At 40.5% G+C, this 27,875-nt stretch overlaps 1 long non-coding RNA gene across 1 annotated transcript in view; it reads left to right on the top strand.

The window, feature by feature from the left end:
* The window catches only part of LOC137770540 (uncharacterized), a 140,620-nt gene that overhangs the window by 39,910 nt on the left and 72,835 nt on the right, over positions 1-27,875 (top strand). The window lies entirely within an intron of this gene.

Here is a 27,875-nt window from a genome sequence, read left to right as displayed (position 1 = left end):
ACTGCTGGGCTATACTTCCAGTTTCCTCCAGTCTTTCTCACCATCTTCCCTTAACATGTCTTTTCTTATTTCTTTTCAGTTAATGGAAACCCAACTTTTTAATTTGGCACATTGAAACCCAGAAATAAAAGCCTACATTCCTTAGACTCCCTTGCAGCTAGTTGCAGCCATATGACCAAGTTCTAGATGCAAGTGAGTGCTCTGTGAAAGTTCCAGAAAGTGCCACTTAAGGAGAGCTGATTCATCTTACAAGCTTTCGGCCTTTGCAGTTTTTACAACTTGCATTACAAATGTAATGGTCAAAGACCTAGACACTATATATAACTGTGGACTTGCCTGAGGATGAAATTAATATCCTAGGATGGTAAAGGAGAAGGATAGAAGCCTGTATACTTGATCATACCTTGGTGGCATTATGCTAGCCATAAAAACCATCTATCTTCAGATTTCTTTTACATGAAAGAGAATAAATAATCTAATTTAATTTAAATCACTACTTTGTGGGTCTCTGCTGCTCATAGTTAAATCCAATAAATGGTGATATGTAAAGGAGCGTATATATTGGTATTCATATTGAAGCACTCAGCACACAGAATATTGTTCTGAAATATTTTGAAGATGTTATGAGCAAAGCTCTGCATGATTGTTTATAGCATAAGTCTTAAATTATTTAGCTATCTCAGCATTCCACTCCATAGAATCTAAACGGGAGAAGAGAAAAATATATCTATGGATATCTATAGATATTGATAGACATATATCCTAGTATCACTATTCATTGAATACCTACCATGTGCGAATCACTTTGTGTTAATTATGTCCAATTATTACATAAATATAGCAAGATACATGTCGTTACCCCCATTTTATGGGTAGTGACACTGAGGCTCAGGGAGGTAAAGTAAATGGCTCATTTTCAGATACGTAATAAGGGTTGAATCCAGGATTCCATGCAACTCTGTCTTATGTCAAATGCCATGCCTTTTCCGTGACACCATGGAAACTGAGTTAATTACAACTTTGGTTGGACAGCTAGCAAAACATCCCAATAAGTGTTCAGAGAATACATAACAAATGACAGCGCTAGATACAATTAGTCGGTAGGGATTTTTTAAGCCCTAGATTGGAAGAGCATGAAATGCATGAGTTATGGCTTTGAGGGAACAGATGGTTAGTGGTCCGTGTTATTTCAGTGACAAAGTTTTGAGCCAACTAAGGATAACAGTAACACTTGGTCTCATGACGTTTTTCGTCTTCAGTGCCTGACTCCTCCTCGTAACTGCTGCTTCAGCATCTCTGCTCCAGGATCACACCCTGATGGTCATTCAATCTAACTTGTCTTTTCATCAGATTGTTTTTATGAAAGGCATTCCCGGCGATTTTAGTAATCCCTAACATTCCATGGATTTCTTACAGCCTGTATCCTAAAACTGTTTCATCAGAACTGTGGGGGAAACATTTAAGGCCATTTCTCAGGATTGTTGACTCTGAGTTTTGAAAATCATCAATTATGGAGTCTCGGGGTTGGAATAATTTTGGAGATCGTAATGAAAGCTAGCGTTTATGCTGTATTCACTTTTGTCCAGATATTTTGCATGGGTTATCTCACTTAATCTTCAATCAACACCATAAACTGCAGGGTATCGTTAACACCAATTGGCAAATTATAGAGGGGCTGAAGGACTTGTCACAGAAGGGAAAACGTTAGATCAGAGATTGGTACCCAAACAAGGATCCTTGGAAGAGATCTTGAAAGCTGAGGAGGTATAATTGTTGAAGGCAATTTAAAGGCTGTACAAATCACCCTCACATATCACTGGCTTAATATAATAAAGGTTTACAGCTTATTCCTCTTCTAGTTCATTGAATGTTGACCAGGATCTGGGCTCCATATAAACATTCAAGTATCCAAGCCTCTTCCATTGAATGACTCCACCATCTTCTAATGCCTTAGTGTCCTCCTCTGGATCACCTGCATTGGGCCCAGAGACAAGGGAAAAGAGAAATTTAGCGAAGGTTTGCACAGAAGGTTTTAGCATCCTATATAGCAAACATTACTTGCACTTACATTCTATTGGCTAGAATTCAAACACATGACACCCCCTAAATGCTGGAAGGCTGGGAAATGTAGTCTCCCAGGGGTAGAATGAAATTGGTGTATTGAAACATCATATATTCTCTGTCACAGTAGATGTTTGATGTTGGTGTGAGGGTGGAAAAGGGAAGGGGTAAGGAAATGCCAAACAAAGGGAGAATTTGAGAAAAAGCACAGTGGTCTGAAAAATACGGTCAAGTTTGGGGAACCACCAATAATTTGATATGGCAGAAACCCAAGCTGGTGATTTGAGTGACAAGTTGAGGGTCCTGATAATTCAGGGACTTGGAACATATACTAAGAAGTTTGGACTTTATAGCTAAAGGGAGCTTTTTGGAGGAGTTTTAACCAGTGGAAAACATGATCATGTGTTTAGAAAGACCCTGTGATTTAGAACAATCATTCTGTGAAAAGCACAGTTGGTGGTTGGAGAGAGCAAGACAAGAGGCCAAGAGTTCAGTTAGGGTAGGATTAAGTCATAGATGTAAGATGTCATAAGGATGTTTGCAATGATGTCTGAAAGAAGAAGATAAATGACATGAATTAGCTTAAGGAGGTAGAAGTATAAAATTATAGGAGTTGACAAGTGATCACATTCTCTTTATTACCCAATTCAGCTTTGCAATGGAGATAATTACTATCTCCATTTAATAGATGAAGAAACTGGCCTCAGGATAGTTGAAGGACTTGCCAAGGTCACACACTTACTTCATGTCTGAGCCAGGAGCCCATCCATATCCAACTCTACTGCTCCTGTCTCTCACTTTACCATCTAGAAACCTCAACCACACCCTCCCTACAAGAGCCATTTGTATGTTTATGAACACTCACTCCTTCTCTCTTTGCATCTTCTACTTCTCAGGAGAAAATATCCCAAATTTCCCCAATAGTGCCTTATATCACCTACCCTAAGTTTCTTCAGCCTTCTGGTCACATGCATCTAGATGAATTTCAAACAGCCCAGTCACACTTGGGTTAAAGAGTTCCTCCCTGAAACCAACACATTAGTTGTGAGGTAAAATACTGAAGCAGAAGTTCCACTATTTTTCCAACTCATCAAAAATACATAAAACCCAAATGGCTCACAAGTACTCTCTAAATTATGTTTATTATTTTGTTTAACCCAAAGGTACAAGTGACCTCACGTACAAAACTTGATGAGCCATTAATTGTTTCAAAATACGGCTAATGCTTCGTTTGTATTGGGCTAGCCCCACCAACCCATTTGTAGATAGATACGCAGTTGTATAAATAGGCTCTTTTCTATGTATGGAATCCAAATTCCTTTTTATATATTGTGCTTTATATACTGACTGGTAAATTCTTTACACAAGTAAGTAGTAACAGCCCCTGACAAATGGTTTTGAAGAGGAAGAGAATATATGACTTAGACCCCAGCTCATGAAATCCCCAATATTAAAACCTATTCCTCCTCTGGTTTTGCCATTATCAATGAATGGTGTCTATCAATTCTCACCCAGTTGTCAGGCCACAAAGCTGGGACTCATATTTAATTCATCTCTCTCACTCATCTCTCACATTTAATTAATCATCAAATTGATTCAGCTTCCTTAAAAAACTCAAAGCCAAACAGTTTTTTATTCCCACTATCATTGCCCTAGCCCATAACACAGTGGTTTCTTCAGTGACTATAGCAAGCTCCTAATTAGGCTCCTTGAGTTTTGTCTTGCCTTAATCTAGCATCCCCTCTGCAGCCAGAACGTAGATCTGCTCAACCTGTTCTAAAGTGCCAATCCGTTCTCATCATATACCTGCTTGAAACTCTCCAGGGCCCACCCCACCAGTGCCCACAAATACACCCAAATGAGGCATGCAGTTCACTCTGTTATCAGCTCAGGGCTTATGGCTCCAGCCTTCTCACCTCCTCCTTCACTTTCTCTACTCCAGCCATATCGAACACCTTTGAGTTCCCCAAATGTAACTTGGTTTTCTCACATTCAGGATTTTTTGCCTGCTCTTCCTTCTGTCTGTAACGCTTCCAGTTACCTTTTTTTCTGGTTAACTCCTATTTATTCTTCAGATCTCAGTGTAGCCCTCATTTCCTCCATAAATCCTTCCCTGACCTCCAAGACTGAGTTTGAATTCCAGCACCTTTTCTTCCTCTATTTACTTCGCTAATCGTCATGTCTTCGGTACCTAGTATTATTTTCTGACACAATGTCGTCCCACCAGATATATTTTTTTGGATGGCTTCAATTTCGTAGAAACACAAACAAACAAATCCTTCCTTAGAAAAGGAGACACAGCCAAGAAAGACCTTGTCTGTCCTTAGGATCGATGTGTTGTGTTACTGGAAAATATCTCCAAGGTAAAATATGGCCCCAGGAAAAGTTAAAAACAAAACTGAAAAATAGCAGAAGACTGTGGGATCCAGAATGGACAACTGAGGTAAAAGTCGGCTTGGGCTCAGATAATCAGGCAAAGTTGTTTTGATCCTGTTCCATGTCCCAGGCAGGGACAGTGGACACATGGCTTTAAAATGTTTAGAGTTCCAATCAGCATTTTATGTATTTGTTTATTTGTTCATTCATTCATTCATTCACTCATCCAGTCTCAAAATGATGCTGAGTATCATCTATGTGCCAGACATTGTTCTAAGAACCCTGAATTCTAAAGGGATATCTAGAAAATGCATATATTTAAAATATATAATTTAAAAAGAACATGCAGAAGAGCCTCAATAGAGATATATGTACAAAAACTCTACCTAACTCAACCTGGGAGAGACAGAAAACCCCACTCTGGACACACAAGGGATGCATTCTATCCTAAGCCTGACTGTCATTCTTGCCCTGACCCTACCCTATATCCAAGATGGTCTTCCTCAATGAAGGCTCTTGAATGAATGAATGAAGGCTCAATGAAGGCTGCTCAGTGAGGCAGCCTTGGACCTATTAGACACTGAAATACAGTTTTAAATGTAAATATGGCCACATGGGATAGATAGGCCATGTGGTTCTCCATTGCTTGTAGGATAAAATCTGTCAAAGAAAGGAACTCCTATTAAGATTCTAAAACAGGGGTTTAACTACCTGTTCATGTGTGTCTTTGATCTGGTTATTTGTTCTCTCTGTGTCTCAGATTTTTCTTATCTGTAAAAGAGAGTCACCCAAAAACAATAAATATCAGAGTTGGACAAGCTCTTTGAGATGCTCTACCAAAGAAAGCTCCACAAAACATCTAAAGGATGTCAATGGGTTTTTCTCAGAAACAGAGTCCTTAGATCATATACATTTTGGTAACAATAGCTACCAAACAGATTTCTTTGCTTCTGGCCTTTTCACAGTCTTTAACGTACTGGAGTGTGTTGTGCGTCTCTTAGAGGTGGGTATGGTTCACAGCTTTATCCAAACATCCCTAGCCACAGAGCCCTTTTATCAGGAAGTATCTCATGGGACCAGTGTTGGGTGGGACACATTGGATCTAGTCTGACCCACTCCTCCAGATAAGGAAAATGGAGATCACAGCAAAGGAGAGACTTGTTCAAGGTCACCCAGCTAGTGTGTGGCTAAGTCAGAACTAGACCTCCAATGTCCTGGTTCTGCTGCCAGGTATATTTTCCAGTAATTATGAAGAAGGCTGCCCCCCAGGGCTCCTGGTTTTTGGGAGGTTAATGAGATGTAAGTGAGGGTGGGATTAGCAAAGTCTCAAATGTGAATTGTCTATGTGAATCTCTCTGCTATTAAAAAGTTCCGGGTAAAAGATGTTTCTATAACCTAATGCTGGCAGAACCTTTAACTCCATCAGTATTTATTACAAGGTCATGGTATAGATATGCTTGATGAGATACATGAGTGAGGGCCAATCTCCACCTTCCAGAAGCTGGACCAGCCCTGATAGACACATACCAGGAAATCGATCTGCTTTCATTTGTTTGTCATTGTTCTCAGTGGTTTGCTTAACCTCCCTCGGCTTCAGATTCTTTGCAGGTCATTTGTTGGCTAAACCTTCCATTTGACTTTCTCAAAGGAATTCACTAATAATTCAAAACACTTGCAAAAACAGAACCTACACAAATGCTAAACAGTAATCTCTGTGATCTACTGGTTAATATGGAATTAGAAGTGAGATGCAGCCCCTTCAAGCCCAGGAAACTCACTCTGAATCAGCACATCTAATAAACTGGGAGAAGAGAAGTCCCACAAATTAAAAAGCAACATTTGAAATCTAATCAGATATTCTCCCAATTTACTCACCACCCCTGCGGTGCTATCCAACTTTATTAGGATTCTATTCTGTATTCTCTTTTAAAGTGACATTTACATTAATTTACAATACTAACACAAAATTCTATTAAAAAGGAAAGAACTTTTATAACTTTATTATTTTTTCCTGGTTACTGTCCCTAGGATTTCAACCCACTAATAAGGAATCTTTTGTTTTACTTCATGTCTGAGAGAGGGATTGTGAAGTCTCTCCAAGGCTATTTCCTGCTGGGTTGTTAAACACAGCGGAGACGCCTGACTTGTAGGGTATGTGCTGTAATTGGCTGCAAGGGCCAGGAAGTTAAACTTTCTCATTTTTGCTCAGTCTCCTTTTATCCTGTATGTCTCACAAGTTTATAATCATTCTCTAGTCTGGCTGTGACTTCAAAAGAACAATGAGAGCTCAGCTATGAGAAAGTGAAAATGCTGGGTCATCTCTACCTCCCAACTTGAATGACCTCATATTCGAATTCCCCAGAAATGACCTGACAGGTGTCCCATCCCTCAGAGCCAGCTGGTTATCCAGAGATAAGTCGTGCTCTACGTGGGATGGAAGGAAACATATGGCTCATCACAACCCCCTTCATTTTACATGTGAGGAAACTGAGGTCCAGAGAGAGAAAGTCACCTTCTCAAGATCACAGAGAAAGAAAGTAGCTGAGTCAAAACTGAAATCCAGATCTTTCAGCTCTCAACCCAGTGTTGGTTCTTCTTCCCCACTGTGTAAAATCCTGGAGTTCTTTCAAGAGCAGAAATCAGCCCAGGTAATATCTCTGAGCCAAGATGAGTACCAAATCTATCCATGGCTTCAGTGATCAGAAGCACTTTCTGCTTCTCCTGTAATTTTCTTTAAAATTTCTAATAAAACACAGACAGTGAATTACACATGGCCTCCATGTTTACTTCTCTGTGTGAGTTCCACAGCAGCTGCATTGTTTATCAGTTCAGTATGTTTAAGACAGGTGCTAGTTCTGTGGATAAATCAGCCAGTCCTTCTCTTCAATATTCTACCGCAGCTATTCCTAAAAGCCACCCATTCCAACAGCAAGCCAACTTTGCCCCGACACTGAATTGTCATGTACCAAAAGGTGAAATTAGAAAATTTAAGAGAATTTCTTTCACAGAGCCTGTACCTTTCCCCTAAACATATGAAATCATATTTTTAAAATATACCAAGGGATATATTGGTATACTTATCCCATTGAGATCCATTTTGCACCTACTATATGTCTGGTAGTATGCTGGGTACAGGGGTTACAAAGATGAACAGCCCAGACTCTGACCTTGAGTGGCTCCTACCCTCATGAGCAAAACCAGTCTCTGAGCATTTAATAACAGCCCCATGAAAAACTCAAATTGAGGGACATTGTTCAAAATTCCTGGCCTATAGTCTACAAAACTTCAAGGTCATAGAAGTCAAGAAACACCAAGAAACGGATTCAGACTGAAAAAGACTAGAGTGACCTGACAACTAGATGCAACTCATGATCCTGGACTGATCCTTTCTATTAAAAAGGAAGATATTGGGACAACTGGCAAAACTTAAATGGAATCTCTAGACAAAGGGCGTACGAGAGTTCTCAATACTATTCTTCCTGTTCTTCTGTGAGTGTGAAACTGTTTTAAAATAAAATAACTATTACTTTTTTAAATAAAATGATGATGATGGTGATGATAACAACCCCATGACAAATGGCATTAGATGAATGGCAGAAAGAGAAGGTCCAGTCCTACTTGAGAAATTGAAAAAGGCTTCCCAAGGAAAGTGACTATTCAGACTCGTCTAGCGGATATATTAGAACAAAAAAGGACCCCATGAGAAAACTCAGTTTGTCTCTCTGCCCTCAGAACAATTGGAAAACGTGATCCCATTTTGCAGACAAGAAACATGAAGCTCAAGAAGACCGTGCAATTTGGATAAGGTCACCTTGCTAGTGATATAATTTCTTCCAGTTCGCAGATTCTCTTGCTCTTCCTCACTCAAGAGAGGCAGCGCCCTCCAAATTTGCCAATAAGGTAAATAACACCAAAGAAATCCTCCAGGACCCAAGATTTATTGAGATCATATGTAACCCTTGCTCAGTAAAAGAATCCACCTCTCCACTGGGCTGCGTTCCCATCAGCAACCAGAAATTGTTGCAATCTAATGCATTTATATGTTTTTGTTTCCTTAATTTATTTCAGGCACCTCATTTTCCTGGAACAAGTGCTGTTATTTATGATACAGCAGCAAACTCTTTACATTTATAGAGGTTATGAATTTTAGTAATGGTTTTGGTGGCAATTTAATCTGTCCTAACTATGAGGCATTTTACAATGACAATTAAATTATTATTAAAAAATAAACCTCAAATGACATCCTTATCACTTATCAACATATCAAAAGTTTTACTGAGTTGCGTTCTGGGTGGGTCGTAAATATCCCAATGTAGTCTTAGTGAATCCATGCCATAAACTTGAGTGAACTTAATTAACTTCTATAGTATATTTAAAAGAAAACTCCTCACACATTTTGATGTCGGGGAATGAAACATTATTTGAAAAGTGGGTTTATTACGTTCCATGGTGCACACTGATATTTAATATTTAAAGATTCTTAAATTTGATGTACTGTGCTGATTGCTGAAGGGTTTAGTCCCACAGTATGGGAGGGTGAGATGGCAAATTTCTCTCTCCATCTCGGAGAAGAGGTTTTTATTTTACTGGCCAAGCCCCCTGTACCCTGATCTATTAAAATCTATGCTCAGAGAACTGTCAAGGGTGCTAATGTACACTTTATCAAATTAATTTTAATGCAGGCTGGCTGAATAGCTCATTCCCAAGCTATGTTCTAAATTGTTGCAAAACAACTCCACTCCAAATTAGCCAGGGCGCTGCTGCATTGATTTCTGCAGATAATATGTCAGCAAAGTATCATTTGATACAAATTTAAAATGAGGGGTTTTATTTTATTTTTTCTCCACAGAGAATCTAATAAAGAAAAAGAAAAAGTCAGTCTTCACCCACTTCCTGATCTGAACTTACAGGCGCTGGCTGAAATAAAATTACTTTGTTGGGATCCACATTTTGATAATTACCCCAGACAGCAATAGGTGTTTCCATTTCAAAAATCAGACTTGACATTTGACTTCAATATAATCTTCTCTTTTAAGCCCACATTTCCATGTGCTTAAATGACAATGGCCAAACATTGATAGCAGATGATTCTCCCTTGGAAGGTAGAGTTAGAGACAATTTTATCAAAACAGTGGAAGGCAACCATCCAATAAGAAAATACAAGGTTTGCCTGTACTAAATCACTTTAACCAACATTCTCAAACTCACTGCAAAAGAAAAAATGTGGAAGAATCTGCTCTTATAATCTTCCCAGGACACCAGAGGGCACATTAGGGAATGCAGCTTCCTCTGCTTCCTGGATGATTTACTCAAAATTTCCTTCAATAACTCCCAAGTGTCCTTCATCCATGTTCTTAGGTAAAATGATCTGCATGGATGTGTACTTGTATTTCTGAATATTTATGTACTTACAGTATTGTACACCTATTTTTACATTTGTAACTTCGTAACAAAGTCTAAATCGTAAGGCTTTTTTTAAGGTTCTGTTGTCTGCTTATTATAATCTGCTTTCAGCAATAACCCAACAAATATAGACCACAGTTTTCTCATTCATAAAATAAGAGGGTTAAAGTGGTGGTGTATTGTTCTTGGTTCCAGCTTTAAAAAAGGAAACATCACTAGAGGGTTCTAAGTTCCAACCATTGTCTCTTGCAAAAAATACTTGACGAGCAGCTCCCGTGTGTTGGGCTCTGTGCTAGCACTGGATGTAATTGTGGAAAAAGAGTAGCCAAAGCTGACGTGATTGTAGACCCTGTAGACTAGTGTATTGGCTACTGTTATGAAAGTGATATCATTTATTTGTACTAAAATGGCTTGATACTCTTCAATTTCTGTGTCGGGGAAGTAGAAATTGGGGCAGTTTCCTTCCCCATTACTCCATCCCCCATCCCTTTAAATTCTAGCATGACATATTTCTTAATGAATGTCTCCCATCTCCATTACTGAATTAAAAGGCAGGTCTGGGTCCCCTCGATTAAGTGGAGGGATGGTTTCTAGGTGGAGAATAGAGGAACACTGGCAGATGTGGGGTAGAACACGACTCCAATACTGAGCTTACGATTCTGTCTCTCCTCATCCCAAGTTCATTTTGCTTTCCCAGATCTGAAATATTTTTTATAACTATGGTATATTCCTATAGTTTTAAGGGCTTAATACATTCCCTTAATTATACCAGTCCTCATAAATTCTATTCTGGGGCCATAACTGCCCAATTCAGTGTGAAGATACATATTTACATTTAAATGCAACCAGAGCCTCTGCAATAGAAAGTGACTGAATGAAAGAAAGCTAAATAAAGATTTACCAAAAAGTGCTTAGGAAGGGAATTCTGCTTCTGGTTATGGAGGACTAGTTTGTTTCAGACCAACAATCCTATGGAGAACAACTAGAAAATTATATCAATTTGATCAATTATAAAAACAACAATCATTTTTGAAGACATCTGAGAACTACCAAGACTTGGAAGGCTAAGATTCGAGAGAAGGAAAATCTAGAGAGGTGAGCCAACCGTTTGGTACTGCTTTACTTCTGGAGGCATTTGATGACTCTAAAGAGGTATCTGAGTGGCTTAGAAGCTAATCACAAAGTGGTGATTTAGAGGCCAAGAAGCTGGACAGAGTAATCTTACGGGGCTGGAGTAGTTAAAAATTGAGTTCAGGGCTTGCCAAGAAGGAGCTTTCTCTTGGGATTTTTGAAAGGCTCTATCCCAGGAGTAAGGATAAACAAGAACTAAAGAAGCCCTTAAAAACAATGAAACTTCTCTGTATAAAACTGTAATGGTGGATACATGTCATTATACATTTGTCCAAACCTGTAAAATGTATAGCACCAAGAGTGAACCCCCATGTAGACTACGGTCTTTGGGGGATAATGATATGTCAATATAGGGTCATCAATTGTAACAAATGTACCACTCTTCTGGGGGAGATGGATAGTGGGAGAAGATATACATGTGAGCAGGGAGCAGGAGGTATATGGGAAATCTTTGCACCTTCCTCTTAGTTTTGTTCTGAACCTAACATTACTCTGAAAATAATGTCTATTTTTTAAAAAAACAAGAAGCTCTTAGAATGACTCAGACCCAGCTTGACTCTAAAGTTTTGATAGTTAAATTCCTCCTAACTTCAGGATACAGGTAATTTGTAATGAGCCATTTTGGATGCACCAGACTGGCTTTGCCATCCTGCTAATTCCATGCCAGTTTTGCAAAAGGAGTATGGTGAGTGAGCACTGAAGTTGGAGACAGGAAGCCTGAGTTTGGAATTCACATGAGACACTGACCCCCTGAGTTATTGTGGACAGTATTCTTTAAGCCATGCCTGCTGCACCTATAAATGAAGCATGATGAACACCTTCCGAATTTTCCCCAAAGGGTGCTGGGAGGTTCAAAGGAAAGAAGAGATACAAGACTTTTTTTGTGAGGAGCTATGCAAATGCTTATAATTCAAGGAATGAATACTTCCGCCCAATAGGCAATCCTCAAATACAGTCAGGGAAAACGAAAGTCAGTGGCATGCTGTTTGTATTAGTAAGAATAGTCTAGCCTAGGCTGGAGTAAGTGATAAACCCTGATATCTCAGTGATTCCATGCTGCAAATGTCTGTTCCTTCTTCAGCCTGTACTGATTAAGTAGCTCTCTTGGTGACTGTCCTCCAGTAATGACTCAGGAATTTCCACCCAGGAGTGCCCCCATCTTCCACATAAGACCTCCGTGGTCACCAAGTAAAGGAAGAGAGAGGAAGAAATTGCATGAGGTTTCAGAACCAAAACTGAAAGTTGGGTACCATCACTCCTACCCACACCCTATTGGCCAAAACCAAATCACATGGTCCCAAATAACTTCAAGGGAGGTTGGGAAATGTAGTCTTCCTTTGTGTCCAAGAAGTGGGATTGGTTAGCATCAAGCCTGTCTCTGCCAAACCATTGACGTCCAAGTTGCATCCATTGCAATGTACTTGGACTTAGAGAAGAAGATGGTGATTTTCCCATTATGCTATTGCTTTCATAAAGGATTAAACTACACTTTGAGTTCCTCCCATGGACTTTATTAAAACACAATTAAACAACATATTACTAAAAAAAAAAAAATCAGACAAGTAGTTCATGCTCTGAAAGAAAAATCTGTTTAGACAAACTACAAATGCAGGAAGCAGATGAGACAGAAATAAAACCTTCAGTCCTCAAGACATTTTATAACAAGAGAGTCCCAGTGCAGATTGGTTACTTAGAGAAAAATTCTCCAGCGACTCATACAGTCATAACTAATAGATATCTGTGCCCCTGTGTGTCCTGACACTCTCCCAAATATATCTTTATAATGGAGACTCAGGCCAGGAGACTCAAACTTGGAATATTTTTACAAGAATGAGAATATCCAGGCATTGAACTTGGATTCTCATCAGAGCAGTAGCAGTAACTACTTCCATAGCTCTAGCAAACTCACAGATCTCATCTGATTATTAGAAAAGTGGATTAATCAGAATGTCCCAAAGTGGGAAATAAAAAAGGTATGTTGTTTTTTTAAAAAAGATGCTGTTTCTGTGGTCAGTTAATTTTGGGAAACACTGTGTTCTGTTTTTGTTGTCTTTCCTGCAGAGTCTTTAACATTCTGATGTGAATTGTGACTGTCCAAAGTATAAAAGCCTGTGTATGTATGTATATGTGTATGCGTGTGCATAAGTGCACACATGCACATGCGTTGGGAATTTAGGATAAAGCATTCCTCACACTTATTTGGCCAGTTACTATTTTATAGTATAAGAGATGTTGGGATGTATGGGCTCTGATGCCCTTCATATATCTAACAGTAATCCATGGCTTTGATTTGTCCCCTGCATAGCCAGATGACTCGAAGACATGTTAGAGCTTCCAATTCACGTGTGTGCAGAGGCAGAAGTCTGGGGGAAATGTGTGAAGACTATTGTTACCCAAATTGTTCCATGAGAATCTGGAATTAAAGTTCTCTAAGGTCCCAGGCGAGCCTAAATTTCTATAAATTTATGAATCTAAGCCTTTTGGTGATGGGAAGATTCTGTGTGCTTTCAAGTCTGCACTTGCAAACCTTACCCTTCAGGCTTAAAAATCAAACAGACCCTTAGAAAATACAGAGTAAATTTTTAAAGTAAAAAAGAAAACATATTCTTCTTTGAAAGACATTTTAAGCGAGGAATGTTGCTCCTATGATAGAAAAGATTCATCTTCGACCCTCCCATGCACTTGCAATCAGTGTAATCTTTCTGAAACATATATCAGATAAAATCATTTCCTCTCCTTAAAAAAATAGACCAACATCATTCATGTGATTTCCCATAAAAGTACAAACCTACTGTGAGGGATTCTAAGACCTTCATAATTTGATTCTTGCCATGCTGACTCATCTCATCACTAGAGTCTATCCATCCCCATGCCCACATTCCCACCACCATCTCAATCATGTCGGGGAGGAAGAAATTTTCCTCTGTCCTTCTAGATTCTTCTGGCTGGTCTAAATTGACATGAGACAGATTAACAGGAGAAAATCGAACGAAGTTTATTAATATGCATACATGGAAAACTGAGTAACTCACCAAAATGGTGGATGACCTCACTTTAAATACCATCTTAATCTAAAGACGAAACAGAATGTTGGGGGTAGTTGTTTGGGACTCCCAAGGGGAGGAAGACAATTCACATGGAGACAGAAAAGCAAATGTTTGGTCAACAGATGTTTGCCAGGCCAGACAGAGACAATGGGACACAGAGTGGACTCTAATCTCTAGGCCCTAACCCACCACATCAAGCCCATAGTCTTTGCAGATATGTCTGGGGATAGCGCTATTCCAGGGGTACAGTCTGTTTATCTAAATTCTTTATGCAGCTAAGTGGGAGGTAAAAAGAAAGACTTCCTGAGTCTTCTGTTTCTTAAAAATAATCAGCCTAAATTAATCCTCATGCCAAAGAGACACATTTGGGGCTGGCAAATTTTACTGCCCTATAACCACTAGGTATACCCTATGCCATCACTATACACACACTCCTACTATGATCTTAACCACTAGGTATACCCTATGCCATCACTATACACACACTCCTACTATGATCTTAACCACTAGGTATACCCTGGGCCATCACTATACACACACTCCTACTATCATCTTAACCACTAGGTATACCCTATGCTATCACTATACACACACTATTACTATCATCTTAACCACTAGGTATCTCATGCCGTCTCTATGTCCAGCCCACAATCATTTTCTTCATCCCTAGGTACATTACACTATCACTATGCCCATGAGCTAACAATATTCACAACCACATCTATATCTTATGATACATCCAGTTCTACACACCCGTCGTCACGTTCTCCACTAGTTATCCTCCGCCAACAACTAACCTTGGTGTTGCTGTCCTTTCCCTAAAGACAGCAAATAAGTTCACCCCACTGTGATTTGGGTCATCAGTTTTGCTCCCTGGAATTTTCTTTCATCTTTCTCTGCCTGGAAAAATTTATATTCACCTGTCAAGGTTCAACTGTGTCTCAGGGAAGACTTTCCCAATTCTCTACCGCATAACGTGGATCCAGTTCACTCCTGCTTCCTTCTCCCAAAGCACTTTGCATGTGGTGCTTCCATAGTTATGTTTAGTAGAAATTTATCGTCAGTCTTTATAATAACAGCCTTACCACTGACCAAGTAGTTACAATATGTGCTTTCTGTGTATTACCTTGATTAATATTCATATTAGTCCTAATGAGGTTGATACTATTTTTAACTTTGTTTTACAGATGAGAAAACTAACAGTCATAGTGGCTGAGTAACTTGATTAGGATCACACAGGTACTATAGATTGGAGCTAGGATTTAAATGAGGATCTGTAAGACTCCACAGTCCCTGCCCAAAATGAACGGAGAGCTGCGTTTGATCCCAGCTCTGCCACTGAACAAATTGTCTGGGGCTGACCACTTAACCTCACAGAGCCTCAGTCTCCTTGTCTGAAAATCTGGCTAACCCCTGCCTTGTTCCTCACTGGGGTATTGTGATCATAAAGTGAAATAATGAATCTAAAAGGGCTTTGCAAATGCTAAAGTACTATGCAAATGCAAGCTAATTAATTAATGAACTCATTAACATGTTCTCCTGCTGGGCTGCAGTTAGGGCCAAATTATAAATAATCCTCATCTTGCCGGGAATTTAACCAAGAAATTTAGGATGGTGGGAGGGAGAAAGAAGGCTGTGGATCCAAAATCTAAAACTCTGCACATACTATGGAAGGCAGTTTAACTCAGAATCATTCCCTTTGCCAGCCACAGAGTTATTCTTTATTTTGAACAAAATGGAAAGGGATGAAGGATTTCAGAGGGATAAAAAATCCCTGTAATGTGCTCATTAATAAAGATGGTCCAGCATGTTATCATTTTGTCCTAAATCCCCACAAGGGAGTGGGGTGGCCCTATAGTAAACATCTAGGTCTTCATTACTTATTAATATTTAGCAAACATTTTTACTATGTGCCAGGAACCGCTCCAAGTGCTTTACAAATTTTAGCTTGTTTAACACTCATAAAGACTCTATGAGTAGTAATGCTCCTGTCTCCAATTTACAGGTGGAGAAACTAAGATTCACAGAGGTTAAGTCATCCAAGGTCATGCCACCAGGAAGTAGTGGAGGCAGGATTCATATCCACATCGTCTGGTTTCAGCAGCCATGCTCTTGACCCTGTGCCACATTGCCTCTCTTTATGTGGTCTGGCAATTCATCCACAAAGACATCCAGGACAGTTTACCTGGAGAAGGTAGTGGACAGACAGTAGCAGCCCTTGTTTATTGCACACAAATTATATGCCAATTACTGTATAGAAACAACAGGCACAGCCCCATTGAATTTTCACGGGTATATTAGGAAGATGGAAATAGATCAGCAAGTCTTGTTTCCCTTGGTGTCTGCCACCTGCAGGGAGGCTGCATTCTGCTCTCCCTCTCTGTGAGCTTGGACAAGCCTGTTCTCTCCTGAGTCAGGGGTTCCTGTGGTTGTGGGGTGCTGCACGCAGCCGAGAGGGGAAGATCTGGGTCAGGAAGCCCCTTGCTGCTCTGCATCCTTGTCACGTTCTCCAAAGAGCTTTGCAGGACTAAAGGTAATATGCTGATCTCAATCTTTCTGACTCAGATGTCTCTTTCTCAGTTGGTTCTGAACTCAGGCAAGAAAAATAGGAATGTTGCTTACTAACCAGGTCAAACCCCAACAGATGAGAAAACTGGAGCTAGAAAGTTCCCCTGCCCAAGGTCACAGTGCTAGGACGTGGACGAGCTAGGACTCAGAACTAGAACTATGATGCTGTTGTGTTTCCTACTAATTCCAGAACAGGATAGCTTTCAAGTATAGCTGGTCAGGAATGAGCAAAGGCCAAACTCTGTGGCTTATGATAATACTAGCTGTTTTTACAATAATATAGTAGCTTCATTTATTTTGATTTGATTTGATTTGATTTTAAGAGAAGAAAAGAAATCACTTTCCACATACCAGGCTCTGTAAGGATAAGAGATTTTACCCAAAATCCTACATAAAGAAGTAGCAAAACTCTGTACCTGAATATAGATTTGTCCAATTCTAAAGTCAATAGGTATTCCACTGTATATAACATATGCTTTCCCATGTCTTAAATGTTGTATAAACAATGTTGCAACTAAAATAACAGAAACTTGACAGAATGCATGGACATATGGACACCAAGGGGATTGGCGGGGCGGTGGTGGGATGAATTGGGAGATTGGGATTGATATATATACACTAATATGTGTAAAATAGATAACTAATAAGAACCTGCTGTATAAAAAAAATAAAATTCAAAAAAAAATTGTGGAAAACCTAAGAAGGGAAAAAACTAATATGTGATTCCCTTTTTTTGAGATGATACTATTGGTGGCTTTTTTGCAGCATTCCCATTGCTATGTAAATATGTGTAAGGCTCTAATTAAAGTCAAATATCTTATTAAAAAGAAGAATTAAAAATAATTTTTAAAAAGAGGAAAAATATAAATAAAAGAGCAACAGGGCGGAGTCAAGATGGCAGTGTGGGAAGACACCAAGTTAGCATTTCCCCACAACTAGGGTGCCTGCTGGCCGCTGGTGCAGGACCCTGATGCCCAAGGAGATGGAAGGACCCCCAAGTGAACCAGTAGGACATTGGGGGGCTGAGGGGGGAGGAGAAGCGGAGGCCAGATAGGAAAGGAGACCCTGAGGCCGGGGACATCAGGAGAAGCAGGTGGGAGGGGTCCTCTGGGAGGAGCAGGAGAGGAGCAGAGGGCGTTTGCCCCGCCCACTCGGGGCCGGGGAGCCTTCTGAGCTCCCAGGCAGGTCCCCTGCCCTCCAAGGCCCCCCGTCCCCCTGGGGGCATAAGAGGAAGGCTGAGGGGAGAACAGGAGAGGCAAGCAGGAGGGGCCCTCCGGGACCAGAGGAGCAGGAGAGGAGAGGTGGGCATTTTCCCTGCCCAGTCAAGCCCAGGAAGCCTGCTGGGCTCCCAGGTGAGGTCCCCTGCCCTCTGAGACCAGGGGTGGGGGGCATGCCTGGGCCCCTTCTGTTCCTTGAGCCTAAGCCCCACTGCCTACAGCCCACAGGGCCTTTCCCAGCCCTGTGGGTCATAAGCATAGGCCCCGGCCACCACCCAAACCTTGCCCTTGCTTATGCCCCACCCCCCACAGGCAAGGCCTTTTCCCCCTTCTTTTTTGTTTTCTTTCCCTCCTCCTCTTTTTCACTATTGTGGTACTGTTGTACTTTCCAGTTGTTGATTCATCTATATTTTTATTTATATATTCTTTCTAGCATATCTGTTAGTTTCCTAGTCTAATGTTATTTTTTTATTTGTTAGTGTTCTCTTTTTTTTGGCCACCCCACATGGCTTGCGGGATCTTGGTTCACAAGCTACAGGTTGGGCCGAAGCTTCTGCAGTGGGAGCTCCGAGTCCGAACCCCTGGACTAACAGAGAACCTCAGACCCCAGGGAATATTCATCTGAGTGAGGTCTCATCTCAGCACCAAGACCCAGCTCTACCCAAGAGCCTACAAACTCCAGTGTTGGAAGCCTCAGGCCAAACAACCAGTAAGACAGGAACACAATCCCACTCAAAAAATAAAAAAAGAGAGATAGCAAAAAAATATGTCACAGATGAAGGAGCAAAGTAAAAACCTACAAGACCAAATAAATGAAGAGGAAATAGGCAATCTACCTGAAAAAGAATTCATAGTAATGACAGTAAATATGATCCAGAATCTCAGAAATAGAATGGAGGCACGGTTTGAGGAAATACAAGAAATGTATAACAAAGATGTAGAAGAACTAAAGAACAAACAAACAGATAAACAACACCATAAATGAAATGAAAAACACACTAGAAGGAATCAATAACAGAATAACTGAGGCAGAAGAACAAATAAGTGACCTGGAAGACAAAATGGTGGAAATAACTTCTGAGAAGCAGAATAAAGAAAAAAGAATGAAAAGAATTGAAGACAATCTCAGAGACATCTGGGACAATGCGAAATGCACCAACATTCAAATTATAGGGGTCCCAGAAGAAGAAGAGAAAAAGAAAGCGTCTGAGAAAATATTTGAAGAGATTATAGTCAAAAACTTCCCTAACATGGAAAAGGAAATAGTCACCCAAGTCCAGGAAACAAGAGAGTCCCATAGAGGGTAAACCCTAGGAAAAACACACCAAGACACATATTACTCAAACTAACAAAAATTAAATTCAAAGAAAAAATATTAAAAGCAGCAAGGGAAAAACAAAAAATTACATACAAAGAATCCCCATAAGGTTACCAGCTAATTTTTCAGCAGAAACTCTGCAGGCCATAAGGGAGTGGCAGGATATACTTAGAGTAATGAAAGAGAAAAACCTACAACAAAGATTACTCTACCCAGCAAGGATCTCATTCAGATACGATGGAGAAATCAAAAGCTTTTCAGACAAGCAAAAGCTAAGAGAATTCAGCACCAACAAACCAGATTTATAACAAATACTAAAGAAACTTCTCTAGGTGGGAAACACAAGAGATGAAAAAGACCCACAAAAACAAATCCAAAACAATTAAGAAAATCGTAATAGGAACATACATATCAATAATAACCTTGAATGTAAATGGATTAAATGCCCCAACCAAAAGATGCAGACTGGATGAATGGATACAAAAACAAGACCCATATATATGCTGTCTACAAGAAACCCACTTCAGACCTAGGGACACATACAGACTGAAAGTGAAGGGATGCAAAAAGGTATTCCATGCAAATGGAAATCAAAAGAAAGCTGGAGTAGCAATACTCGTATCAGATAAAATAGAGTTTAAAATAAAGACTGTTACAAGAGATAAGGAGGGACACTACATAATGATCAACGGATCAATCCAAGAAGAGGATATAACAATTATAGATGTTTATGCACCCAACGTAGGAGCACCTCAATACATAAGGCAAAAGCTAACAACCCTGAAAGGAGAAATTGACAGTAACACAATAATAGTAGGGGACTTCAACACCCCACTTACACCAATGGACAGAGCATCCAAACAGAAAATAAATAAGGAAACACAAGTTTTAAATGACACAATAGACCAGATAGATTTAATTGGTATTTATAGAACATTCCACCCAAAAGTGGGAGAATACACTTTCTTCTCAAGTACACATGGAACATTCTCCAGGATAGATCACATCATGGGTCACAAATCAAGCTTCAGAAAATTTAAGAAAATTGAAATCCAGAAAGGGAAATTTCCAGAAAGGGAAATTTCATTTTTTCCCTGGGACAGTTGGCCTGCTTGGTTGCTCCCCACTCCCTGAACTGCCAGGAGCCTCGATTGGTTAAGGGGAGTCCTGATGCCCTGCAGGTGGCACTTCCCATCAGTACCCATCAGTGTGCCCACTCCAGTTGTTGGCTCCTGTTCTCTCTGGGCTGCTATCCAGTCTAATTGGCCAATGTCCGGGCTGTAACAGTCGTCAGATATTTTGAACGTCACCCCTGGCATTTGCCAAAGTTTTCCTATGAAGTATTGGATTCACCAGATTGTCTTAAAAAGAGGAAAAATAAGTTTGCAGACTGGATGAATAATCCAGCCTCTGAGAACAGCTGCAAAGGAAGATTCTGATTAACTGTGTTTAACTCAATGTTTCCAAACTTATTAGACCATATAGGAACAGTACTGCTCCTTCCTGAAATTTTTTTCAGTTTCAAGGAATACCTGTTATGGTCCTGGGAACTAGGGTTCTGGGAAACAGTCATGGAAAGGAAATGGATTTCCACTATCTGATGGCACCTGTGTCTGAAAGTCCCATCTTCCTGTAGAAGAAGATGTGGATAAGGATTTCCTTTCCTTTGGGAAGGAAAAGCATGGGAAAATGGTAGAGATATTGACATATTGAAACTCTGATTTCTTGCACTTGACCTTGAGGAAATGACTTAAATTGTCATATGCTTGGTTTCTTCATCTGTAAGACAGGTTTAGCATTACCTCCTTATCAAGGTTACTGTGAGGATGCTAAAGATAGAAGATGTAAAGTATTGATCACGATCACGGTGCCTGGCAGGTAGTAGATGCAGAGAAGTGTTAGCTGCGGTCAACCAGCCCAGAGCACCATAAAGGGTGCCCTTGAGGCTTCCTGCTCTCCTGAAGATCACAGTCTGGTTGACAGACAAGATAGGACTCTAGAACTATAGCCGCATAAAAGACAGGACTGAACCTAGGCTGGAGGGACGTGGTGTCATTGGAATGGTTTGAAGATGTTTCATAAAATTGGTGTGATCAGTTGAGCCCTGACAGAAAGACCGTTCTCCTCTTTCTACTCATTAAAAAAACAACTGCCTTCTTTAGAATGGTGGTTGCCGGGGACAAGGGGGGATAGAGAATGAGGAATTATTGTTTAATATGTACGGAGTTTCAGTTTGGGAAGATGAAAAAAGTTCTGGAGATGGATGATGTGTTGGTTACATAACAATGTGAATGTACTTAATACCACTGAACTGTACACTTTAAAATGGTAAATTTCGTGTTATGTATACTATACCACACTTTTAAAAAATTAAATAATTGTTCCCTTTTTATCCAAGGAACACATTAGCTCACCCCTCTGCTCTGTACAAATTCACATCACTGGTTGAGACCACATCTCCCAGAGTGTGCTGGTCCTTTCTTGGCTTCCTCATCCAATTTCTTGTTCCTTCTAGGGTTTCTCTTCTTTTCCAGCCAAGCCTCCAGATGGTATTTCAGTAACTCAGCTAAACACCTTCCATCACAGTCTTTTTTCCCCCTTCTCCCCCAGTTCACTTAAAAATAAATTGTCTTTTTTCATAATTCCAGACAGAACATGAAGCTCTCTCTCTTTTACACTGCAGCTGAATTCTAAGTACACAATTATGCAGGGAATGTCTTTAGATTTACCAGCTTGAGAACTTTTAAACATTAAGCTCTGAATCAGATAACAGCTTTCGTCTAAACAACAGCTTTACACTGTACCTAAGTAAGAGCTTAACTTATAAAAAAAATTGTTACCAGGGGTATAAAAATGTCAAGGTGGGCTTCCCTGGTGGCACAGTGGTTGAGAATCAGCCTGCAAGTGCAGGGGACACAGGTTCGATCCCCGGTCCGGGAAGATCCCACATGCTGCAGAGCAACTGAGCCTGTGCACCACAACTACTGAACCTGTGCTCTAGAGCCCGTGAGCCACAACTACTGAGCCCGCATGCTGCAACTGCTGAGGCCCGTGTGCCTAGAGCCCATGCTCCAGAACAAGAGAAGCCACCACAATGAGAAGCCCGCGCACCACAATGAAGAGTAGCCCCTGCTCGCCGCAATTAGAGAAAGCCCGTGCGCAGCAACGAAGACCCAACACAGCCAAAAATAAATAAATAAATAAATAAATAAATAAATAAATAAATAAATAAATAAATGTATGTCAAGGTAATAAAATAAGTGACTGCAAAACCCTCCCAAATAAAACACGCCTCCCCAAAATTAAGTAAGAATATTTCTAATGCAGCTGATGGCTTATTAGTTTCTGCTGTCCACCTTTGCGTGTGATGCTTCCAAAAAAAAAAATCCAAGTGACACAAGTATACTAGTGTCCCCCTCCCCATCTACCTATTAATAAGATTTCACCATGTAAAACAAGCTAGACAATCACTATGCCCTAGTTGGCTGTGGTTGACTTAATTGGACAGCTGTGTTCAATTCTGAGCATCATGTTTCCAGAAAGAAAAGAAAAAAGTGATAAATTGGATGTAATCCAAAGGAAAGCAAGACAACAGATGAAAGTGGCTTAGAAAATAAGACCCAGTTGGGAATGTTAAGGTAATTCTGTGCATTTTCAGCTCAGAGAAAAGATGGCTGGGAAACAATGGAAAGCATCTGATGAGTCAATTCTGACTGGGTCTCTGAGGGCATAACGGATGGTAGGAAGAGGAGAAGGGAGGGAATCTTGTTCAATTCTTTCTCTGCAGCTCACAGCACAAGCTCTGGCATGTAGTAGGTGTTCAGTAAAAATGTTCTTGTTGAACACCCCCTAGAGAAATAACACTGAAGTGAGATTATGAAATCTTCTCGGCTGATGTTTGACAAATCTCTTTTGCTAGAAAGGGTCTAATTGTTGGGCTTGATCCTTAACAAACATAATTTAGGAAAGGTAAAATCAATGTTCCCATTAAACCAGTCGTGGATTCAATAACTTACCCCAAGGCTCCTGTCAATGCTGCTAACTCAATTCTCTGTACTTGTAGCCACGTTCGTGGTGTCACCCCAAAATTTACAACTCCCTGTGGCCCCCAAGGTAAAGTTCAAAATCTGGAGGTACACTGGTGTCTACATTCTGGCTCAGAGATGCCTTTCTAATCTAGCTGCCTCTTCTTCCCTCTCCACGTCCACCTACTCAGACAGAATGTTCTGCACATGACGCCCACCCCAACCTTTTTTCACCCTGCAATATCTCAGACAAACCCGCGTTTCATTCTCAGTGGCACTGCTTCCTATCTATGTGACCTTGAGCTAATTGTTTGCCTTCCCTGAATCTTGTTCCGTCACATGTAAAGTAGGGACAGTAATAGCTCCTATGCGTCTTAAAGAAGGTCATGCATGTATGTAAAATTTTCAGCACCGTGCCTGGCACATAGAGTCCTCCCCTATTTTCCTGTCTTTGATGATGCTATGTTCCTTCTCCAGAATGTCCTTCAGGCTTGCTTTTCACCAGTTTGCTAAACTCTACCCATGCCCTGAAGCCCAACTCAAATCTAACCTTATTCGCAGAGTTTTCCCCGAACGCCATAGTCTACAATGATTTTACCCAAGTTCCATGGACATGGAGCATTCATTCTCTGGACTGGCTCTTTGGATACTAGATCATCTCCCCCACTGAAACATCGGCTGCCCTCTCTTTAACTTGCCCCTTGGGCTCAGCTCCCTGCACAACAGAAAGAGGTGTAATATAAAGTCCCAACCCTCAAGAGGATAGAGGAGAGGAAGCATTTATATACATTTATAAAGCACTACCCTGGACTAGCTACTTTACTTGGCACTTTCATGTACTGTCTTTCTATTCATCAGAAAACCAGCAGTGGTGGCTCTGAACCACGGCTGCATATCAGAATCACCACTGCATGTTAAATATATGCATGCCCCATGTCCTAGTCCATTCTAGTTTGAACAGAATTTCTGGTGGTGAGGCTTCAATACTTTATATAAACTCCCCAGGGAATGTTCATGAGCACCCAAGGGTGAGAACCTCTGGCTTACACACACACACTCATGTGCATGCATGCGTACATGCATGAAGACATCCTCAGTAATTTATCCTGGTGATACTAGGCAGTCTTAGAGCATTCACCTACCCACACTCTCACCTATTTTTTTCACTCATTTATTCACCCAGTACACACATTTCAGTGACTTATATGCACAAATAAAGCACTTGGCTAGATGCCAAGAAAGACAAAATATAACTCAGAGATTCTGCCCCTTAAGGAGCTTACATATTAGTAGGAGAGAACAATTTTATATACTTATTATACTTATCTAATCACAGGTAAGGTATGATGAATGCCCCACAAAAGGTGCCAGCTACCATGAAGTATCTTCCAGCTGGGGTCAGGGTAGGCATCACAGAAAGACATTAGGAGAAGGATTTGAATACATGGCAGAAGGAGCAATGGTGTTCTAGGTGGGAAGAAATGCCCAAGCAAAGGCAAGGAGTGGGGGAAGTGCTGGGTAATCACAGGCAATGATGGGGCTGGAAAGGTAGCCTTGGTGCCCATCCTTCACCTATGCAAAGATGCTGAAAACATTCTTTTCTCATGGCTACTGGCTTCCTTACAAAACTCTGTATGCCACTGCATTTCTTACAGACCAGGCTCAGAACTTAACCACTCTCTGCTGTCATATCGTCCCAGGCCAATCTCTCCGAGGGACTTAGAAGGAGTTCGTGAGGCCATTTGGGAGTTCTTTTTCTCCCATTTTAACATCCCTTAGCCTCATTCCCTGACCTACGGAGCCATTTGCTAGTTGTTACACTCAGCAGGTGGAAAACATGTGGTCTCGCTGGGGCACTGGCATTTTGAGCACTCTCAGCAGGAAACGTGGTATGAATGGGTTCCCAAGAGGCTGAGAAAGGTACAGAAGAAGTCACCCATTTGAAGACATGCTGGTCATCTGGAGAAGTTAATGCAGTTTCTAAAAGCAGGATGCGTTGCAAGTGGCCTAGAGTAATAGCAGGTGTCAGAAGTTTGCATTCCAGTCCCAAACTCTGCTCATGGCTAGAGCGACCTCTGGTGAATTTCTTCCCCTGCAGTGACTCTCAGTTTCCCATCTTTAAAAGGAAGGATATGGATTAGATCATAAGTCAGCATTTTTATTGGAAAAGTTATCACTTCCCAAGGATTCGCAGATAAGCATTATCTTACTTAATCCTTCCAACAATCATATGAGAAAAGTAGTGGTATTATATCCATTGTACAGATGAGGAAACTGAGGTTAAGAAAGGTTAGGTATAGTACCCCAGAGCTGTAACTAGAACCTGGAGGAAAACAATGTTTTTCAAACTGCAGGCTTTAAAATTTAGAGGGTTGTGACTGGCACCTTTATTTTTTAGTGGAAAGGAATGAATTGGAATGGATTAGAATAGAAAAATAAGCATGAATCTCATATAATAAGGGCAAGTATTGTTTGGGGAAATTTTTATTTCAGTTATTCCTACCAGACATACATATGTTTTATGTATAATATATATTTCGATTATATGCATATATGCATATACACTTACATATATACACTTGATCACAGTAAAAAATGTTTATCGTTCTGGAAGCTATGGTCAAAAACAATTGAAAAATACTGCTGTAAACCACTGAGCATAGCCCTTCCCTGGATGATTTCTATAGAACTATCTTTCTCCACCTTTTAGCACTAATGGTTTGTAAATCTGCAGCTTTGGAGGATGCACGGGGCTGTGATTATTCTGATGGCAGAGAATGTCCATTTACATCAAGTGTGGGACATTTTAGACCTGGGTTACCTCTTTCTCATTCTGCTGAGAGCAACGTGGACTCAGTCTCGGGGCCCAAGAAGACCTGTGTCTGGTGGAAAAGCCACAGCACAGAGGTGGTACTGCTGGAATCCCGCAGGAAGGGATGGGTCCTCAGGGATTCCCAATCCAGCTGGAAAGCAGAATTGCCATCTGGTAAATCACAAGATGATTTTTGCTCTTGCCAGACGTACCCTATCAATATGGAAGATACAGACAGTCTTCACCACATAAACAGGTTATGTTGCCAAAAGTTCCTTTGAAACTCAGATGTTTGGAGTTTGGAATACGTTACCCCATAGAAACAAGGATATAAATGGAGGTTAGGTTTTCATGTTTTAGAACTCAGAGGGTGTGTGACGCTTATATATAAGTTCCTTATGCTTCCTGAGTCTTAGTTCCTCATTGCAAAAATGACTCACTGAGAATGACCTTTCTATAGTTGTGTTGGGGTCGATGTGAAGTGATGCATGTACAGAGTCTGATACTAGGTCACCATGGCTGTTGTTATAACATTGTGGTAGAGAAAATGCATGTGACCTTGACCACAGCACTTGAGTACTCAGAGCCTCAGTTTCTAGCTCCGTAAAAATACAATGAAAATATTTCCTTCACAGGGTTATTAGAGATATAAATGGGATCATTTACACAAAGCACCTAGTACAAACCCTAACACAGGTGAATGTTTAATCAATGAGGGGAGGGTCTTTGCTATCTCAAGAATGCCTGCCCATGGCTGCATATGCTTTCTGGGTTGATCTGAATCAACCCCTATAAATACTCTTATGCACCAGGAAAATCAAAATTAACAAGTGTTTAGCAGATGCCTCCCTTATGTTCAATCCCTTGATTGGTTCCATGTGACATAGATGAGAGGTAGATGCTAAGGTCCCTCATGCTAAGAATGTGGTGTAGAAATATTGTTAATGTCTGTATGTTCATGGGATCAGAGAACACCCTAAAGATGATAAAGAAGCCAGGTAAAGAGTGGGCTGGGGCATGTTTCAGGCAGATAGTGTAGCTCACTGGTCCAGCTGAATTGCACCCCTACTAGCAAGATGGTGAAGCACATGAGAAAATGATCGTGATAATGTTTAACCTTCAGCCATTATTAATGGTCCCCAGGGAAAACCGCCAGGTTGTATACTTTGTAGAGCAACTGTCCACGGACCAGTGGCTAAACTTTGCAAAGGAGGAGGAGACTGATTGTCACAAGAATAAAGTTCCCTGTAAGGTCTCAAGTTTCACACAATCTTTACAATACTCAAGATGATCTCTCTGGGGAAGGTGAAAAGAATTATAATTACATCTGTGAAAAAGGCTTGAGAAAGAAAAAAACATCCTGCCATATGGTGTGTGGAAAATGTTTTGGAACTGAATAAATAACATAGTGGGTGTTCTTCCCCCTCCCCCATTTTTGTTTATACATCTATGTTATTCAGGCTGACTGGTGAACATGGATCGGTTTTTCTTTCGGAATAGAAATGCACCGGGTAATTTAATTTTATGACCATTAATAATACGGTCTCTCTCTGCAAGCAAAGACATTTACAAACTTATAATCAGATTTTGTGATTTGGGTGTAAACCAATCACCCACAAGAGGCAAGGAGATATTTCCATCCAGCTTTCCCTTTGCAGTAAGATTGCATGAAATGCAAAAAGGGCATACAGTAAAAGGTCCAGGATCCCAGAGGGAAGTGGGCGGGGGACCTGGGGGAAGGGGCAAGGTCACTGGTTCCAATGGATACTTCATTCTTCAGCAAGACATTTGTAAAAGCTGGCCATTCATAGGTAATAACCACCAAATGTGTTCCAGACTCTGTCCAAATGGGATCTTGTTGCATGTTCCCGTCAACACTATACTGTCAATGTTGCCATACCCATTTATCAGATGAGA

This window comes from Eschrichtius robustus, chromosome 10 (genome assembly GCF_028021215.1).
Source record: "Eschrichtius robustus isolate mEscRob2 chromosome 10, mEscRob2.pri, whole genome shotgun sequence".
Classification (NCBI taxonomy): domain Eukaryota; kingdom Metazoa; phylum Chordata; class Mammalia; order Artiodactyla; family Eschrichtiidae; genus Eschrichtius; species Eschrichtius robustus.
The sequence above is the reverse complement of the archived record's forward strand: the minus strand, read 5'-3'. Positions and strand labels throughout refer to the sequence as shown.